The 21232-nt window shown below is 35.9% G+C and overlaps 1 protein-coding gene across 46 annotated transcripts in view; it reads left to right on the top strand.

Moving 5' to 3' along the window:
- The window catches only part of PTPRD (protein tyrosine phosphatase receptor type D), an 834341-nt gene that overhangs the window by 486203 nt on the left and 326906 nt on the right, over window positions 1–21232 (top strand). The gene's annotated exons all lie outside the window — the stretch shown is intronic.

Below are 21232 nucleotides of genomic sequence, written 5' to 3'. Positions count from 1 at the left end.
AGTAAACATAATACTTGGATCATTTCTCGTGATAGAACAGTCTTACAACAGCAAATAAAGTTGAAGCGTACTCTGAGTGAAGCACTTGTGAGGGCACAATGGAAGATTAGTTGTGTGTGCAGTTGTGTGTGCCAGTGGGAATCTCACGTGGTTTCACAGGGCTTACCCTTGCTGAACTGGCAGACATGGTGTTGGCATTTATTATAAGAGCCTTTATTTCTCAGAAGGCAATTGAGAGACTGCATACCTGAGCATTCCTTTCTTCTTTTTACATGATCCATCTTGCCTTCACTAGATTTAGATGGGTTAAAAAAAAAAGTATATCCTTTGCATTTTTGATTCAACAAAGAAGGTCTAGGAGACTGACAAACAGACTCAACATTGTTTTTATAGAATATGTTTAATATTACTTTATAGAATACAGTCCTTTGCTAGAATCACTCAGTATTTCAAGTTTAATTTACTTTGTCATTAGGTTAGGAAAGTCACAGTATAGAGGTCTTTTTCCTGAGATTTGTCTTCCTACATAAAGTCAGTCAAGTATATGGTACAATAGGAAGATAAACTTTTAGTTTTTGGATGAAAACTGGTTGTGATGATGACTAACTGGTTGTTTCAAAGAATAAAGTAAGAATTAATCTGATGGACGTTTTATTTATAGTCACAGCTTCCTCACATTTCAAAGACTGTAGTGAAGGTTGAATGTGCTAACGTTCATGAAGTCCTATGTTTTATTCATGGGACATAGTAGTGGCTTAATACATGTAAATTCTACATTTCTTTTTCCTCCTCCTTCCTTGTTTTTGTGATTCATTATTAAAAGGTTAATGTACATAGTGGTATAGTAATTTTGATAACAGGTGGAGGCCTTTTGTACGACAATCCCAGACATCTAGAACATCTCTTCAAAACTGAATACAAATGATAAGAACTGAGTATGTTTAAAATAGTGAAATTCAAAAGTATGCAAATAATCTGAAAGCATTTTTTATAGATCTCTCAAATGATTTTAAATCACCAAAACAATGAAACTTGAGATTTAAAAATAATTAGACAGCAAAATATGCATAATTTGCAGTATGCCTAGGGCAAAGAGAATACATTTTTATAAAAACCCTACAACCAGCTTTAAAAATAGAAAAAAGAGAATAAGTAAGATAAGAACATATCAACAAGTAGAGATGGTTTATACCAGCATAATATGGTTATAAATAAAAAAGGAAGCTAAATAAAAATCTACTCGGGATTAAATAAAACCTGCATTTGAAAAACATCTGGCCAAGTCAGTGTTCCTTCTCCTGAATTTCACTGACTTGGGATTCATTTCGCTACATGTTTGCAAAAGAAGTGTGGTTACTGGTGCCTGGAGCACAGGGCCACTGGGACCAGGGCTCAGGCCCAAAGTCTTTGAGCAGCAAGTAAACCCTGGTCCAGGAAGAGCTCAGCCCTAAGACCAGTCCTGCTCTAGCAGCCATGATAAAAACCCCAGGTATTCCCTGAAAATCATGTCAGCTTTTTGGTTGACCATCTTCCTTAATCTTTTGTAAAAGGCAGCTAATAAAATGTAGAATTGTCTCATCTTGGCTTTTGTCTTTTCCCTCTTATTTCATTTGCCTCTTTTGAAATTGCTCAAGGATGAGAATAAATGCAAGGCTTCCTAAGGATGGAGGAAGTGAAAGGCCTGTGGTGAAAACAATCAGTTCATGAATAATTAGAGCTGACACTATGTAAAAATTGGCAATGAAGTTGAATTTTGGAGCATAGTTAGCATTTTAGTTAATTGTCTGGATCCACTGGAATTTTATTTCTTTCTTTCGGCCATTTTGTTATCAGTAATACAGTAGCAAAGATGGGCTTGGACATTCAAAGCTCCTTGAAGGATATATTCTCCAGTGGTAGCAATAGAGACCACCTTCTGTTTCTGTCCAGGGCAGTGTTTCCATGCAGGTACAAGAAAGGTGAATTTCTGATGTGTCATCACTTATCTTCCTCACAGGTGCCTTTATCCTGATGCTAAAGAAAATTGCAAAAGTAATTGCAGGACCAAATTCACATCATTTTATGGAACTTGGAAGATATATATGAGAGAATCTAGACCACACAGAAAATGTTGAAATCGTTTTTTAAAATAGATCTGTACTGGTACTGATACTAATAGAAAACTGTCTTTCATGATAGTGAACTCATTAAGAACAATTCAGGGAGGCTCTTGGTGCATGGTTTCTGGGAAAAACCATCTTAATGGGAAAGGTCAGCAATTTAATAAGACACGATATGAGTGCTATTTAGACCCATACTGGTTCTTATGTAGGGCCTGAGGATTTACCAAATATTGGACATTTACTGCAACTAATAGTAAGGATTAAAAACAAACAAACAAAAAACCTAAATTAGATTTCCTTATGTACACAAACTTCCATAATAGTAGGCATAAGAAAAACATCAGTCCCTACAGAGATTTATTTCCTACAATCTGTATTACTACACATATTATTTATAGGTGTTCACCAACGTTGTATTAGGCAACATGCCAGAATCCAAAATCAGCTGAAAAAAAAAATTAACTCAACATTTATATTTTATGCATTACTCTCTTGATTAGATATTTAGGGGAGAGATAAAAGAACAAAATGTGTTCTCTATACATAATTAATTAAAAAGACAAACAATATTTTGCTGCTAAGAATTTGGCAAGGGGAAGTGAATCTGTAAAACTTAGAAAGACTCTCAGAATTTGTTATAAGGTGTTATGAGAGGGTGTCAAACACTATTATAAGAAAAAAAATTTGAAGTAGAATCTGTAAACTGATATGATCATGGAAATAAGTCATTTCACTGTAATAGACCATTAATGAGAAACTGCTTTGTGCTTTTTTTTTAATCTCATGTGCTTATTTCTGCAGGGTATATAAAGCTTAGTAATAAATGTGCAGTTAAGTTCTGTAGTATATAGTTTTTGAGGCGAGAGGAGATAAAAGCACAGAATCTGATATTATGTAAATAATTTTCAAGACCAAGATCAAGGGTGATCAGGAGTCTGGATGCACTAAGCTTGTACAAGTGGGTAAGCTCTCTTGCAGAAAAATAATTCAAAAATTATAAATACACTATTAGAGTCAACAGTTATTTAGAATAAGAAAATAAATCATAATTTGTAATTTTCATGGAAAGCTGAAAAACATCATAAAAAATCTAGAAATATAGGGGTGCCTGAGTGATTCAGTTCGTTGAGCATCCAAGTCTTGGTTTTCGCTCAGGTCATGATCTCACGGTTTGTGGGTTCGAGCCCTGAGACGGGTTCTGCACTGACAGCATGAAGCCTGCTTGGTATTGTCTCTTTCTCCTTCTCTCTGTACCTCTCCTGCTCTCTCTCTCTCTCTCAAAATAAATAAGTATAAAAAATTATTTAAAAATCCAGAAATATATACAGTATATTTATTAGCTCCCTGCCATACCTCTAATTTTTTTCAGTTATAATTTTTCATTGCTTTTTCACATGGCAATTTTATAATATTTCCAATAAGGAAAATAGAAAAAATAGCTCAAAATTAGGTAAAGTTCTTCCTTATAGCAATGTTGATGAAAGTTTATTTTTCAATTGATAGTTCAAAAACCATTCATTAGCTTTATGACTTTTTACTGGTAACGTGATAATTTCTGTGATATATAGCTATCCCAGGCATCCCAGTTTTCTTCCACAGTGACAGGTCATAATATTTTTGAATTTATGACAAGCATCAACGAGTTTGTCACTGGTGTCCTCAGAAAAGAAGCTGGATGAGTTGAGGTGGGCAATAGGAGTAGACCTAGGAATTGTTGCTAAAGCAGATCAATAGTGGTAATTGAACTGTGAACCACATAAGTATATTATGCTAAATCCAAACTAAATATACCCTCATTTAACTTCCCTTCCTGGATTCCCAGAACACTACTCTGCAGGAAGAGAAGTATGAATAATGTTAAAGTGATTGGGAGTGAAATCATTTACCATCACAAATTTTACAAGCATTTGACCATGCCAGTGTGATGTGATGAAATATGGGGCATATGAGTTTGGAGGACCCCAAAGCTAAAGCTTTGTTTCTTTTTTTTTTCCCCAGTATTTATTTATTTTTGAGAGAGAGTGCAAGTGGGGGAGGGGCAGAGACAGAGGGAGAGAGAGAGACGCAGAATCTGAAACAGGCTCCATCCAGGCTCTAAACTGTCAGCACAGAGCCTGAAACTTGGGACCGGTGAGATCATGATCTGAGTGAAGGCAGACACTTAACCAACTGAGCCATCCAGGCATCCCCTGAAGCTAAAGCTTCCTTAAGGTCAAGGCAAATCTGCTTCTAGCTCTGAGAGAAGGTGTGCCATACTTGACAGGTGTCAGAAAAGACCTCACGCAGGAGAGAGCATTGGGGATGGATTTTGAACAAGCAACAAAAGGTGATTCTGCTGTAGGTGGCTCTACATGGTATTTTCAAATACCATGACCAAGATTAAGGGTGGATCAGGAGTCTGGATGCCCTAAGCTTATACAAGTTGGTAAGCTCTCTTGCAGAAAAATAATTTAAAATTATAAATACACTATTAGAGTCAACAGTCAGTTGTTATTTAGAATAAGCAAATAAATCATAATTTGTAATTTTCATGGAAAGCTGACAAATATCATAAAAATCTAGAATTATAGGGGTGCCTAAGTGAGTCAGTTGGTTGAGCATCCAATTATGTGATGCAGTTATGTTTTCAGAAAAGTCTTTGAGTCTGACATGTTTGTGAATAGTGAAAATTGAGGTCATTTCAGGTAGACCAGAGACCTAACATACAAGGTATTATCCACTATGTTTAATTAATTCTTTCAGCAAAGTTTCCTGTCCTGTGTTAAGTAGGCAATAGTAGGGAACCATTGAAGATGCTTGAGCAGGATCTTGGCCAGATTGCAACTGCCTGTTCATTGAACAGCACTTTCAGTTAAACGGATTTGGTGAGTTTGGGAAGACCAGAAGGAGTCTTTTTTTAATAAAGCTAGTGAAGAGATGAACAAATCCTTCGGGCACCTGGGTGGCTCAGTCGGTTGATTGTCTGACTTTGGCTCAGGTCCGAGATTTCCAGCCCTGTATGAGACTTCAGCTACCTGTGCGGACAGAGCCCTTCAGATCCTCTGTGCCCGCCCCTCCTCCCCGTTGGCCCCTCCCCCGCTTGAGCCCATAGGAGCACGTGCCTTAGCAAAAATAAAATAAACATTAAAAAAAAGAGATGAGCAGGTCCTGTCAAAGACGCGGTAATATAAAAAAGATGGGTGAAAGAGATATTAAAAAAGGGAAAAAATAATAATTGCAAGAGTGCCATGCAATGTAAGAGTGTCATGCTCGAGGGAACAAAAGAAATGTGAAAACTGTAAAATGAAGTTCATGTATATGGCATTTCCAGGGTCATTTGGTAGTGGCTGAAATATATCTGCTCATTCACAAGTGACTTTTTCAAAGCTTTTTCATCATCTTTATGTTTTTCTGTGTACACTTTCATATTTATATTCTTATTGCTTAAAATTTTAAGTTTAGGTCAGTATCTAATGTAGAGAAAACAAAGGACATTATTTCTGGAAAATGCTTTTTATAATTTGGGGGCAGGGGTGAATGGTCACTGTATACTTAAAAGCAAATTGTGGTATTGAGTGCTATGTGATTTTAACCTAAATTCTGGCCAAAAAGTCACCTTAGTCTTTCTGCCGTTAAAATCCATATTCTATCCACAGTTATAACATACATTTTCCCAGTGAGGCAGGGGAGGGAAGCAGAGATTGCATTTGTAGATCATTTAGATCCCATAGGGAAAACAGCACATGTGAAATCACCTTACATATAAAACGCCCCATGTACTTTTGGATAACGAGAGAGTGGAGTATTTTCTCAACTCATCTGCCTTTATCACTTGGGTGATAAACAGGTGTTCTCATCTTTACCTTTTTTTTTAACTATTGATAATTTATTTTTATTTTCATTGTTTCCTATTTATTAATCTAATTCCAATTACATTTCAAAGTTACGTTTAGGAGTCTTAAATTCATATTGCCATATGTGTTAATATATGAAATTATTTTGCTTAAAAACTTACAAACAAACAAACACCACACACACACACACACACACACACACACACACACAACAAACCCACAACAATTTGCGAGAAAGACTAACTAAGATAATAGGGAGGGATAGCCATCAGGGAAAACAAATGCGAGAAAGAAAGAGCTAATAATACTACATATTAGGATCAACTTGAGAAGGCAGTACAGACCAGGCACGTTAATGGTCTTGAATAATATTTCATTCATATAGCTAAAATCCAAATATAGGTTTATGTATATAGGAAGGGAGACCAATTGCCATGTTCAAGTATTAAATTTATTTTTACCAGCAGTGTTTGATAGAAGGAATAAAATCTTTGTGTGTGTGTGTATGTATGTATGTATGTATGTGTATATATATATATATATATATATATATACACACACACAACCTTTGTATATGGACATATATATGTGTATATGGATACACACACACACACACACACACACACTGGCTTATATTCATAGATTATTAAAAAAAAATTAAATACTTTGGTTGTATACCTGAAGATCATGCAATCACTGATAACTCAATAAACTTCAGTGGAGGCATAATTCTTGGTTAGAGTTTTAGTATTAGAGGAGTGCCTGCCACAGGTCATTCCTTTTGTTGTCTCACAGTCTCGCAGGAGACAGAGAAGATGAACAATCATTTATAAGCAGTGTGAAATGTGCAGCAATGGTTAAAAGAAACAGAGAAGTACAGAGTAGGGAGTAATTGACAAGGCATGAGCTGGGATAACCAACTATCCCAGTTTTCCAGGGACTGTGGGAATAACTAGGATGTGACTTTTCTGGTGCTAAACCTTAGAATGTCCTCCCAGGAGTCATTTGGCAATGTTTCCTTGTCACAGTTGGGGGAGGGAGTGTTCCTGGCATCCAGTGGTAGAGGCCAGGGATGTGCTAAACCCCCTATGATGCACAGGTCAGTTCAACAAATAAAGAATCTGACCCAAAATACCAGTTGTGGGAGTTCCTGTTCAAAAGGGAAGGGGCTATGAGGGACAGAGTAAAGATGTTGATTATGTACAGAGAGGGGACAATGGATGCTCAAGATGGTGAAAGAGAATAAAAAAACAAGAGAACCAATTGGTGTGGAACAGGATAAACTGAAGGGAAAAATGGCTTCCAAGTTAAAAGTTCTTGTACAGCAGATAGGATGTGGCTGCCAGCAAGTTCATGCTGGATGGCATTATTTTCCCCGTTGAAGTAGGAGCAAGGGCATCGATCTCTTGGAGGTGAGAGGTCGGCACAGGGCAGACTTCTGGAGAGCAGCACAGGGTGGGCAGATGATTGATAGATGACACAGGGTCCTGTTGAGCCTTAGACCATGAATTTTCAGTGGCAGTAGCCCACACAGGGCTGTGATTTTCTCAGGTGAGGCTCAACCCTTCAGCATGTGAAGGGAGAAAGTATACTCTAGGACTTACTGGGGACCTTAAGGCAAACATGCAGTGTGGGAGAGACTTCAGGGAACTGGTAAGAACAGTTTCACAGCTGAAACCTTCGGCTGGATGGTATAGTAAGGCAGAGCCTTCATATTGACCCTTTAAAAAATAATGACCATTTTCCCAAATGGTTTTCATTTAGTTCAGGCTCTTAAGCATAAGTGTTTGTGATTGCTTTGCTTTGCAGATTCTGAACACTGGTGTTGTCTTTCTCTGTTTATTTTGCGTCGGAAAAACAATCTGACAACCCCAAAGGACATTTATTTAGTGAATTGGAGTAACTGATACATATTTAACTATTAATTACAGCCCATCCCTTTAGCTTCCTCTTTTATCTTTTTCCCTCTGAAACAACAGCCCTGAAAAAAAAGATCTATTTCATGGCATTTTTAGATATACCTCAAGAAGCAACTTTGACTCTCACTAGGTTTCCAAAGACTTCAGATACTAAAAGTTCACAAAGGTACTGCAAAGAGCTTTAAAGCACCATTTCCTTTGATTAAATTAGTGACTATGATTAGGTTATATGATGATTCAGGGAAAGAAGTAGCACGCATCACTCAACTTTTGGCATCCTGGAGGCTTTATCTTTTCATTTGTCACTGAATCGGGGTTTATCCCAGGATAATCTACAGGCTCTTTTTCTAATTCTGGAAGATTAAGTTCATCCAGATTCTCACATATGTGGCCTGGCATAGATTCACAAATGCTCCTGTTACACAAATACAAGGGAAGCATTTTTCTTCTTTTTCGTAATGATGCGATCATTAACAAAAACACTTTGGGGCATGTTTCTAAAAATGTGCATGTGTTATACACTGATATTTTAGAATGGTGTAGAGCAGGCCAATATCATTGTGTAATTGGAATCATTAATAACTAATACAATATTTTTTCCCATCTAAAGCTAGGTCCAGCCTTGCAGGAGGTCCTAAAATGGTGTCATTTTATTATAGTCAGCAGGAGATGACCAGTGTGGCCCTGCTGGATGAAAGGGTGGCTACTGCATGCTTGGGTCTGGCAAGAGGCTTTGCATATCTGCAAATGTATTCTGAAGATAGCAGGGTGCTGGGCCCATCAGCTGTCAGCCACAGCTTCTGTTTTGCTCTGAACAATAGCCATGTTGCCAGGGCAGTAATTATTGGTTGATTTTCTTTCTAAAATAACTGTCCAAATAATTTGTCACAAAACTAACTTAAATTGCTGTAATGTTACTTGCAACAGTTAAATTGGGAAAAAAAAAAAAGCAAGCCACCACAAGTAACACTTCAGTTTATTTCTGCATGCAGTCTATATTGGTAAATAGTATAATTAAAACCTCATCTGAAGGTTTTTCAAAAAGGTTATTTCTGTGTGGGAAAACCCTTTGTTTTCTTATTTAATACCCTGAGCTGTAAATTAGAGAATAGGGGAAAAAGTTAGTTGGCAAATAAAGGTCCTCCCTGTCTGTGCTGTTTTGGAATGCCTCCCGTATTCCTGGGGCTCAGATAATGTGTTTCCCTAGAAAAGCATGCATAAACTGCAAGGCATTCAGCTGGTACCAGGGTCTGCACTGCCCAGGGATACAAATTAGGGACTTGATACTGGAAAACTCATCCGACTGAAAATGTTTCCAGACTATTTGAGTAGTGTTACCTTGTGTCAAGGTTCAAGTGCTACCGAAATTCTCTTACCAAAGGATGGGTCTTTGTGTAGATAAATCTGATGCTATTAGAGAAAATGGGAACAAAAGGATTGGCCGGAGCATAACAGATTTCAATGAGGACAGGGAAAAAAAAGAGGACCCTTCCCCCTCCTCTTGTTGGCTTTCTAAATCTGTATGTGTTTCAGTTCACAGGCGGCAAGAATGAGACATTTCCTCCTCAGATTTAACATGCTGTCATGGAAATGCTGATAGGGTTATTTTACGGAGACATAGCTGGAAAAAAAAAAAAAAGAACGAGCAAGAATTAGATTATAGCATTCTACTTTGTTCCATCCAGGGCTCATTTTATTAAAGTTCTTTAAAGGTTTATTTTCATCTACAAACCAAGGAATCATACCCTATCCTCTCTGTGCCAGGATCCAATTAATGTCAACTTGAGTTTTCTGTGTGGACAGGGCCACTCCACGGCCCTGGGTGATCATCTATTATTATCCTTGCCTGCTTGTACATGACTTCACAGCCCTAGCATAAACCAGTTGTCATGCTTTCCATCTTTTGTACCCCCAAATAGCTCACTGGGTAGAATTTGAGAATGGGTGGGTGACGGGCTACTCTTTGAGAATGCAGAGCTCAATCATGGTTAGCAAGATTAATCTCAGTGAGACATCTTATGGACCACTTTCCCCAGCTTGTGTTCCATGAATGTAGATTCTTTCTTTTGACTCTAAAAAAGAATTCAATTTTATTTTAGAAAGGATGGATTTAATATGCACAATAAATGCCATTCTTTTGCTTGCTACATGTGTTCACTTGTAAGAATACCAGAAAATGGGTATTTTTAATATCCTACAAAATGTTATTGGTTCTAATAGTTCCCTAATATTGAATGAGAATATTTAGAATCCTGCAAATCACTGCCAAATACCTTTTTGGCTTTAGGTCTACAGAGATGTAGACTAAAAAAAAAAATCTAAATTTAGCAGAAAATATGTGGAAGGACATAGATGCATATGTAAAATATTCATCTGGACAAAATAATTGTGCCTTTTTAAAAAAGGTGTTGAATGCCTACACTATGCTATGTATTACACAAAATGAAGCTATGACCTAAGTCTTAGAAACTTAGAAGAATATTATGATCTCTAGCAAAGTATTGGGCTAAATGTGATAATGCTGGGCATTTTTCAAATGTATTTTTAAAACCATTACTTCGGTCTAAAACAACAATGTCATATAGGCAAGTCTGTTTTTTTCTATTTTGCATTTAATTCTTCCATTGTTTCATTCATTATATATGTACATATTTAGTAACAAATGGTAATATACCTTAAAATAAAACATTGAATACCAAAGAAATATTTTTAAATAATGAAATCTTTAAATGCTTCTTTATTGGAAGCATTTTAAAATCATTATTCATTTAGAAGATAATATTAATTATAGACTATCTTTAGGAAATGCTATCCCATTTATTATAAAGCTATATTTTATAATTATTTCCTGTGTAATAAAAACTCCATTTTTTCTACAATATTCTATTCTAGACAAAACATTTTTGTAACATATCAATACAGTATATAAATAAAGAGATGCTATTTTGTCTGTTAACAAGGTTTTCTTATGATAATGCCTCTGCATTTCTCTAGTAAATACATTTGAACATCATTTAGTAATCTGTTTCACTATTCACTGAAAGTGTGCCCATGTGCATGCGCATACACTCCTTCCTTGTTACAGCCACTTGGGCATATTTTAATTACTTTTATTTCCCAAAGTAGTTTGCTAATTTAGCAGTGTGAAAGGGATAGATTCCAACTTGCAGTCCCTTTATTCCTGGAAGATGAATCTATCTTGCAAGAAAGGACCCAGTCTTTTGCTAGTTGTAGTAACACCTCACTTTGGTTGGAAGGCAAGAGTTGCACACAGTATCCCATATTGGCTCAAAGCACTTCCATTGGTATCAGAAGATCTTCTCTTCGTGGCGTTGGTTTGCTACTGGTGTCTAAAGTGAAGCCAGCACAGCATCAGTCTCATTCCTCTGAGGACATAATGAGACATCATTTATGTAACTGATATATTGGAAATTTCTTAGGAGGGATAGGATCCATATTCCAGAGTTTGGTAACATAAAATTGGGGAAAAATCGAAGGAAACTGCCAATGTTTTATCTTTTATTTTTCTTTCTTGGACACTTCAATTATATCTCTGCTCATGTTCTTTTTCAAATAAGCCAATTACCTTTCCTGTGTGATCCAATTTGCAGGTACATGATAAGCAATGGGTTAGAATGAAAAATAAATGATTACTTTTAATGATGATCAGCACATCTGATGTGATAAATTGTGATTAATGAGTAAATTAGCAGTGAATGATGTAAATGAATCTGCTTTGAAAACTAATTCTATAAAAAGATGCTAAAGGGTTGGTGTAGTTTCTTTTTTTTTTTTTTTGTCAAATACAGTGTGTTAAATAGGCTTGTGAGTATATTACCATTTAGAGGGAATATGAAAAAAGCCAATAAATATTGTGTCACTTCCTACATTTTTACTGAATGAGCCTGGAAGATTGCAGGACTTTTCATCTGTTTCAGCATAAAAGCCTTTATCACTCTATTGAAGGAAAACGGATGCGCGGTCTGTGTATTTTGAATGCATAAGTAGGTGGTAAGCAAACCCGGAGGCCTAAAGTAGAAAATGTTGAGTAAATATCTAAATGGTGCTGCTGATAACATGTTTTCATTAAGAATGCATTACTCTGGCATAGGGAATGGGTAAGAATGGCTTTACAGATTGTATCTAAGAGTGATTCAAGACCACTGGCAGCCTTTCTGAAATTTATGTCACTAAACCAGTGGTTACTCTGAGTGTCTTACACCAAAACAGATGGTGAGTCTTACTGAGCGTGTCAATAGTTCAGAGAAGTTTTATGGCCCAGACCCAGTGAATGTAGAGGATTGTTTGTTTTGGTCATAATATCTCATGGCTGTATGTTAAAAAAGAAAAAAAAAAGTTGCAGTGGTGAGGCCATGCAACTTTTACTGCTATCAAACAAGTGTTTATGACTAGGTATTAATATATCTTGACATAGGATAAACTAGAAATTTATTTAACTGCTGTAAATAGACCAGTTCATGTGTACTTTCATCTCTACAAGATTAAAAAAAAATTGGAAAAACTAAAATGAACTTCAACCTTTTTAATTTGAAAATTATCTCCCAAAGCATTTATATACTATTGTCCATAACTCTGTTTTATAGATACTTTGTCATCATCCTTTTCCTTTTTCTTCATTGATCTATACATCTTCACCACTGAGTATTTACCTTACACTCCATTGAACCTAGGAGAAATGGAAAAGGCAGGACTTGAGGAGTATTTGAAGATGATTCTTTTTTGATGAGGTAGATTATCTGGTTGTTTCCTCACAACTGGCACTCTCTGACCTCTACTTTTATCTCTCCTGTTGATAGCTCAAAGGGATAAAAATTAGGCCAATGACAAAGTGATAATTTTCAGCTTTATCAATAGCCTTGGTAATTGGACATGCTGAAATATATTTTTCATGTGAATATATGAGTTATTCTAAAACGTATAAGTCTTGAAAGCAAAGAATATTTTGATCTAATAGTTTTTGTATGTAGGAATGCATCACCTGTATTGAAATTTTACAGGTAGGGATGAATCATATATAGGGATTACATATATGTGCAAGGATATAATGATAAGAATAATCATTGAAACATTTTTTAGAGGGGTGCCTGGGTGGCTCAGTCGGTTAAGTATCTGACTTCAGCTCAGGTCATGATATCACAGTTCGTAGGTTCGAGCCCTGCGTCGGGCTCTGTGCTGACAGCTCAGAGCCTGGAGCCTGCTTCAGATTCTGTGTCTCTGTCTCTCTCTCTGCCACTCCCCGGCTCACACTCAGTCTCTCTCTCTGTCTCAAAAATAAATAAACATTAAACAAATTAAAAAAAGAAACATTTTCTAGAATACTGAAAAATTATAAACAATCTAAATGCTTAATAGTAATTTAAAATATATCTATCTACTTCATAATATAAAAACGACATTCAATTTAAATACTTGGTGAGAAAAAGATATTCAAAATATGTTCTAAGTAAAATGCAGGCTCTTAAAAAAGTATAGTGTAGCCTCTTTTTTGTAAAAATTATTAAATATTAAATGGGCATAGAATAATTCTTAAAAGCTATTCATCAAGGTGATAACCATTAGAATGTTTTAAATTTTCTTTTAATTTATGTTTTCTAATTTATATATAATGAACATATTATTATGTATAATAGATAAGGTCATTTTAATTAAAAATGAAAAGTGCAAAAAGAGGCAGGGAGAAGGATAACTTTGTGGTAACAATGAGGTAGAATAAATTCATAAAAGAGATGAGATTCATTGCATTGTTAGACTTCATCAGAAATCAGTCCTAAGGTAGACAAATGAATGTGCTATATGACCATGCTAGGTTTTGCCAACTCAGGGCCTGGTATGGTTCCATCAGTCTTACCATGTCACATCAGTGTTTTGCAGTGTCAATGTGTATTACATAAAGTTTGCATTCTGCAGCTAATTTATGATTCTATAAGCAAATGTACTTCAAATAGAGGCACAGTAATCATGTTTACAATATTAGTATCCATCCTAAATACTCATAAATGTATAGCCAAGGATTTCTATTTCTTCTTGTGGCACTCCAAGTGCCTTGGAGAGCCTTAATACCGAGTTTGTATATGCAGTGAACATCTACTGTGTGCCAAGTGCAATTAGGAATTATGGGATTTCAGAGATGGCCAGGTCACAAATGCTTCTTTCAAAGTGCGATTAATGTGAAGAGAAATACATGAGACTAAATAGCTATAATAAAATATAGATGGTTCTAACACATAAGAAAGAAACCAAAACTGTGATAAGAGATAAACGAATAGTGGATTTCATCCAGATGGGAGGCTCAAAGAAGGCTTCAAGATATTTAGTGGGACTGAAAATGGATAAATTCTATAAATTTAAACATGTGGGAGAAAATATTCTGTACAAGGGAATGGCATATACCAGGGCATTAAGGCAGGGGATTTTAGGTTCTTGATGGTCAAAGGTAGAAACATACTTGGGAAAATAAGTTGGTAGCAGCTTTGAAAGATTTTAAAGGACAAACAAAATTGCTGGTTTTATTTGCAATGGTAAGCTATTAAAACTTACTTATTTGTGTGTTTCTTTTGAGTGGAAAAGAGCTTTAATCGTAGATGCCTTTTTAAAAACCTCAAAGAACAAGAAGGGAAAGGAAAAGAACATTTAACAGTAATGTGTGATATTGATTGTAGCAATAAATACCTGAAGTGAGGGTGACCAGATGGAAAAGTTCAGGTACGATGATATCGTTAAGTGATTCTCAAACGTGGCTGAACATTGGAGTCCTCTGGAAATTAATTACCCAGCCCTACCCACTGATTTTCTATTTTAGTTGGTCTAAAGTGGAGTCTGAGCACCTATAGTTTTTGTTTGTTTGTTTGTTTGTTTGTTTGTTTGTTTGTTTGAGGCTTCCAAAGGATTCTGATATCCATCTTTGAAGGAGAATTATGGTTGTTGTTACTGGATATGAAAAAAAGAGGAGACGTAGTAGAAGCAGAATCTATAGGACTTAGTAACTGAATGTAGAGGGGTGCAGGATAACAAAACAAAGAAGAGGTCAGGGCTGCAAGGTTGGGTGTTTGGAAGGTGGGAACGCCACAGATAAAAATAGAAACAGGAAGAGAGGGAGGATTAGGAAGGCAGATGGCAATGGTGTGTTTCCACAATAATGATTCTGGGATGCTGCTAGGCAATTTTTCAAGTGGTTAGAAATGAGGACTTGGCATTGAGGAATGTTTCAAGATATCTTTCCATTAAATCAAATTTCTTCTTGTCCTTCTTCCTTTTTTCCTCCTTTTCCTTTTCTCTCTCTATTTTGTCTATATATATATTAATCCTTTCTCAACTTAAATATTGATAGTTATACAGAGGCATGGACATCTGTTTACTCAATGGAAGAATGCTTTAGGGTCATTTTCAAAGAACTGAAGTTTGAAGCCCTAATAAAATTAATGGTGTAGACATGCATAGAATATGTCACTGCAATGCTCTGGAAAGGAAAAGGGGAAACTGATGTGAAGAACGTCAGTGGGATACTTGTCTTTATCCATCATGAACAAATTTAATGTATACATTGAATGATACAAAAATATTCTACCATACTAACCTTGGAACTTACATGATCTGTTTATGAAATTTGTGTCATTGATTTTTGTCTGTTGAGTAGGCATCATAGTTAATTTATCCTTGATTTAAATTGGCTTCTGGAAATGAGAAGAATAATTTCAGTAGGCCTTCTGAGTGAGCTTTTCCACTTAACAAGTGAAAAACAGTTGGTGTAATACAGCACAAAATACTTACCAAACCCTTGGGAAAGCATTAACTATACATTTAATAGTTAATTAAAACAGATTTGAAAATATACAATAAATTGAGCTATACCATATTGCCTATGCATTTTCATTGTAATTTCCCATCTTCTAATTTGGCATAGTAAGAATATTGGAGTTTCACAGATCAAAAGTTCATGACTCACTCATAACCTCAGTGAACCTTCCTTTCTTTCTTTTTCCCTTTTCTCCCTCCTTCATTTTTTCCTTCCAAATTTTTATAGTACTATACAGCTTTCTATAATTGTATAAAATAAGAAAAATGATATTATTTTGCAGGACTATGGAAAACATTGCATGTGAGATCTATAAAACATTTAGTCCATTGCATGGGTTTTACTAAAGATTAGTTATTTCTTTATCCCATCTTGAAGTGTAGTGTTTCTTAAGTCAAGTTTTAAGGCTATAAGATTGAAAAACAGTATCATTGATGACTCAAACAAAGTCTATTTGATGTTGAAGGTCTATTCTGTCCATGGGTATCAGATGTGACCCTGTTCAGATCCCGTGTGATAGGCTAGATGTCCCCACAGACCCCAGTTTACGTAGAACATCTCTGCCATAGAAACCAATCCAGGCTGGCATGTGCCACAGTTCTGCCTTCCTTGAAGTTATGCATCAACTTTGGGACCTTGCTTTTTCTTGTCATGTACCCATGTGGTTTTGCTGGTATGTCAGCCATACTTTCTTCCCTATATATCCTGCCCAGTAAGGATCAAATGAATCCTAACAGGGAATTCACTATCCACTAAATTCTAGCCACTCTCTGTGCTTGGGGCAGTGGTAATGAATGTGCTGTGGAAGGAAGGGAATATAAAGCCTCAATAGCTCTTCTGCCCCTGTACCTTCAGACCTGACCATTACCCTTAGAACCACCCTGACTTGCCTGCTATGCTCTGCATTTCTCACTCAACCCCAGAGACCCTGTTCCTGAGCTTCTCTTCAGAGCCCTCACCCTGTTACTTCCAAAGAAAGAAAAAACAGGATGAGTTCATTTGATAGTCTCATGAATTGTACAGACACTTTTTTGGGAGGAGGCAGATTTTTAAGGACAGAACTACCTATTCATTCCTACTGAATATTCCCTGATTCTCTCCCTTAGTGTGATTAAATAACATCATTTAACCTTCCCCTTTCAAGATTGTAAATATGTTATTATGACAAACACCCCTTTAAGAACGGAAGTCTCTATTTAAGGAAATGTTAATCAGTTGAAAGAAACAAAGCCAATTAGTTACATGCTGTTAGTTTTGCTCCTCATTCATCATATTTCCTTGATGTCTGCAGAAATGGCTTATTCATTAGAATTAAATTAGACAAATGGCATCCTCATTTCTTCCCTTCACTTTTGTAGTGTGTAGTCCTTACTGTGAATCGGTTTTAAGTTATTCTCAGTTGGCCAATCAAGTTACTGCAAATCTGAGTTGTCTTCTTAACCTTTAAGAATTTCTCATAAATTCCTTTCTTGCATGGATGTTACTAGTAGATTTCAATCGTTCTCCCCCATTAATGTCTAGCTCTATCTGATATAGTGTACTAATGGGAGAATTTTGTCCTTGATAGAGCACGTTGTTAAAGTTGGTCAAAGGTAGCTAACTGGTCTTGGTAGGGTCTGTCCCCTTAATTTAATAACCATAAGTGTTCATTGGACTTATCACCTTGTCTTCAGAGAGCCTAGCAACTTGAAACCTGATATGGCATCAAAATACTAACAATCATTAAGTGCAAAGATACTGTGGATTGGTTATATTTGTCAAGAAACAAACTAACCTCTTGGAAGCAAAAATCAGTCAGCAGTTTGTGACTCCTCTTGATTTGTGCAGGCAAGAATAATCTACTAGATTTTTAGAGCTAATGTCTGCATCCTGAGAATGCATCGTCTTTGAAAACAGCAAATGAGCATGGCAGACGCTTTCTAGAATGTCAGCCATGCCTCTGTTCTGACTCATATGCATGTTTAGCTTTCCTGTTTTCCATTTAGAAAATAGACTTTCTGGGTTTAATAGTAATTTGACCTCTGCAGCGCCCAGCATTAGTTTAATAAAAGGTCATACTCTTCACTTGTCAAAAGGAGCTTGAGCAGAAATGCATTTGCAAAGCACAGTGCTGGCAGCTTTAGTTGGATAGCAATGGTGGTTAGCTACAATAATGGAAGGGCACCTGTCTACGCACTGGTGACTGTAAAGTTTTAATGTCTTTGTCTCCATCGTTACATTCTTGATATTTCTTTTTTTTTCTTACACCACCTATAATATTTGGTGTATTTGCAAGTGTATCTCATGGGATAAACATGGGGATTTTGATTATTCATACGTGAGGCTGTCATGTTGTGTGTCTTTTTAGTAGAAGTCTTTGTTTTATGCTTTTTATGCAGATTCTCTTCTCTTCCTATCCTCAGAGCCTGACTTAAATTTGAGTACTATCCATGACAACAGAAAGCAGAAGATTCATTTGGTTTCTTTTATTAAGCTGAGATATTAGCAAAGAGGAAGTGGTGCTATGTACTATTATATCCCTCTGGGAATAAACTTTTACTTGCCTCAAGCGTTTGTTGGAATTATTAGGTCTGGTCTTCTCTCTTTCTCATTTCTTTCCTTTGGATGGCTGCCTAGACTTGACAGCACCAGTCTCAGAATTTGACCAGCCAAGATGATTATTTATGCAACAAACATGCCTACTGAAGGAATTTTACTATAGTATCTAGAAACCAAACTTTGCATCATAGAATGATGGAATTTATCCTTTTTGTGGTTTGAATTTTGTGAGCAAATGTAGAAAACATTCACATCAGATCCCATAAGAAATTCATGATTTTGTCTGTGAAAGCTAATGTCTTAAAAAAAAAAGTCTCTGTGTACAGCACTTGATATGCCTTTCGTTTTAATGCAGTGTGATCAGTTTCATTTCTTATTTTCAAATAATACATTTAAGGACTTTTCAGGGTTTTTTTGTTTGTTTTTTGAAGAATACCGAGTCACTGCAGTGGCATTTAGTAGGGATTAAGGAAACAGTCCCAGACATGAAGCAGATTCTAACTGGTTATTTTAATACATTTTCCACAGTTCAACAGGTTAACTTTGTTCACTGACCTCCTGTCTAAAAACAAAATCTTTATAGTAACATCCAGGGGTTGTATCACTGGAAGATTTGAATATTTGGGAATATTAGCATGAAGGCTTCCAGGTATGACCAGAAAATGAAGATGAGTTAGAAACATACCTGAGCATTGGGATAGTAGTCACATTTCTTCCCTGATACAGGGATTTGCCTTCTGTGCTTTCCTTGTAGAAGTCAGATTTATGTGTTTAACAGTAATTTGACTCCTTAGCACCCCACTCTCCAGAATTTAGGAAGCCCTTGTTCTAGAAGCTATTGCTTATTTGTAGGGTGTCAGAAACTCCAAATTTCCCTCTTTTTTTTTGTGATGAGAAATAGGAAGCTATCTCTTAAAACATGCAAACATAACAAAACCCAGTACAGCAAGAATGGCATCCTGTATTCTAGATATATTTAATTTCTGATTAGTAGCTAGATATATCATGGCCCTTTACCTCATTCGCACATTCTTGCAAGGAATTTCAAAACACAACTTAAAGGAGAAAACAGTTATTAAAATTCATTTTCATTAAGGGTGGAACATTTTTAAGCTATATCCTTTGAAAAGGAAGGTTCCCAAAATGAGTGTTGTAGCATTTGATACAGCAGTGAGATACATTTTATTTTTCCCAGGAAATTCCCTAGGAATTTTAATTGCATAATTATAATTTCCATATTAGATGGTGACAAGTGTGTGGTTATTATCAATTTGCATTGTTTGTAGCAGCAGAATGAAAAATATAAATACTTCTAATATCATTTTTGTTTGTTTCCAGAAAAGTGACATCAATGTGCAGAGTTTTCTTTTTTTTATTTTTAATTCTTCTTACTGTTAGTCATTTCAAATCATTTTAAGTATTTCTAGCAGGTTTTTTAAAGTTTTTTTACATGTTTATTCTTCAGAAAGAAAGAGACAGAGTGTGAGCAGGGGAGGGGCAGAAAGGGAGGGAGACAGAATCCAAAGCAGGCTCTAGGCTCCAAACTATTAGCACAGAGCCCAATGTGACCCGAGCTGAAGTCCAGCACCCCTTACTTCCAGCATTTCTAGTAATCATCAAGTTTGTACTGCTACCCATAGATGTTTCAGGAGGTGCTGTTTCTAACAACAGGGACCCATGTTCCCATCAGTTCCACTCTCACCAAGTTGAATTTGCTGATGAGGTAGAGACTCCTTTCCCAGCACTAATATTACAAAGATGACTCTCCCTACTCTTTGTTCTCTCTCTCCTAGTGGAGATAATACACTAACCTAGAAAACCTCAGAATTGGAAGGGGTCTCTGAAAATAATTTATTTTACATTTCATATTTTTATAATTTAGAAACAGAAAAGTTAGGCATTTTGCCCCCAGGATGTTACATCTACATTATGGTAGATCTAGGATGTGGTCTGGCTTCCTTGACATCAGGAAAACCAAGATGAGAGTCAGAACACACCATTAAGCCAGCAAGAGCATTACATGGGAAACATGAAAACAAGCAGACAAAATAATGGTGTTGAGCAAACAGTGATGAACTTTGTTGTTTTCTTCTTCCTTAAGGTTTAAGGATTATTTTCAAATTAAATGTTAGCTATAGTTACTTAAAACCACTTTTCAATAGAATTTCACTGAAAAATAGTAAGAGAGAAAATTTGTAGATGGGATAAGAAAATAGAAAATGAAATGGAAAAGATGGTTTTGAATTTAAAAATTTTCAAAAAAAAAAAAAGAAAGAGAGACAGAGAGGGTGGGGTGCCTGGGTGGCTCAGTTAGTTAAGCGTCTGACTCTTGGTTTCAGCTCGGGTCATGATCTCATGGTTCATGAGTTTGAGCCCTGCATTGGGCTTTTTGCTGATGGCACAGACCCTGCTTGGAATTCTCTCTCTCTTCTTCTCTCCCTACCCCTCTCCCACTTGTGTTGTCTGTCTCTCTCAAAATAAATAAATAAAGTTAAAAAATTTTTCTAATTGCAACAGAATTGTAAAAACTCAAGGATGCAAGAAAACTATGAAAAAGTAGGAAAAATAATGAATATACCTCCCCCCTAAACCACCATTAGTGTTTTAGCGCATATTGTCCTGTGTTTTTTGGGTGCATTTTTCTTTATTGTCTGATACCTCTCATATATAATTTTATATGATGCTTTTGTGGATTATCATTGAATCATAAGTATTTCTCATGTCATATTATAAAAAGTTTATCAATATAACATTGGCTATTTCTAGAATGTTCTGTCATCATGCTGTAGTTCATTTCACTGTCAATACCAATTTTATTTGATATTGAGGGTATTTATATAGTCTTTGCTAAATTAATGATATAATGAAGATCTTTGTGCATAAATGCCCATCTACATTTTATTAAATTCTCATATAATAGATTTCTGGATCTGGAAATGCAAGATGGATAATAAGTAGGTTTTGAAGAGGGAGGGTGAATGTTAGGAATATCTTAAGGATGTGGAAGACATTTAAAGAGTCTCTAAC

This window comes from Felis catus, chromosome D4, assembly GCF_018350175.1.
Source record: "Felis catus isolate Fca126 chromosome D4, F.catus_Fca126_mat1.0, whole genome shotgun sequence".
Classification (NCBI taxonomy): Eukaryota; Metazoa; Chordata; class Mammalia; order Carnivora; family Felidae; genus Felis; species Felis catus.
Note: the sequence above shows the minus strand (reverse complement) of the source record. Positions and strands in the feature narration are given on the sequence as shown.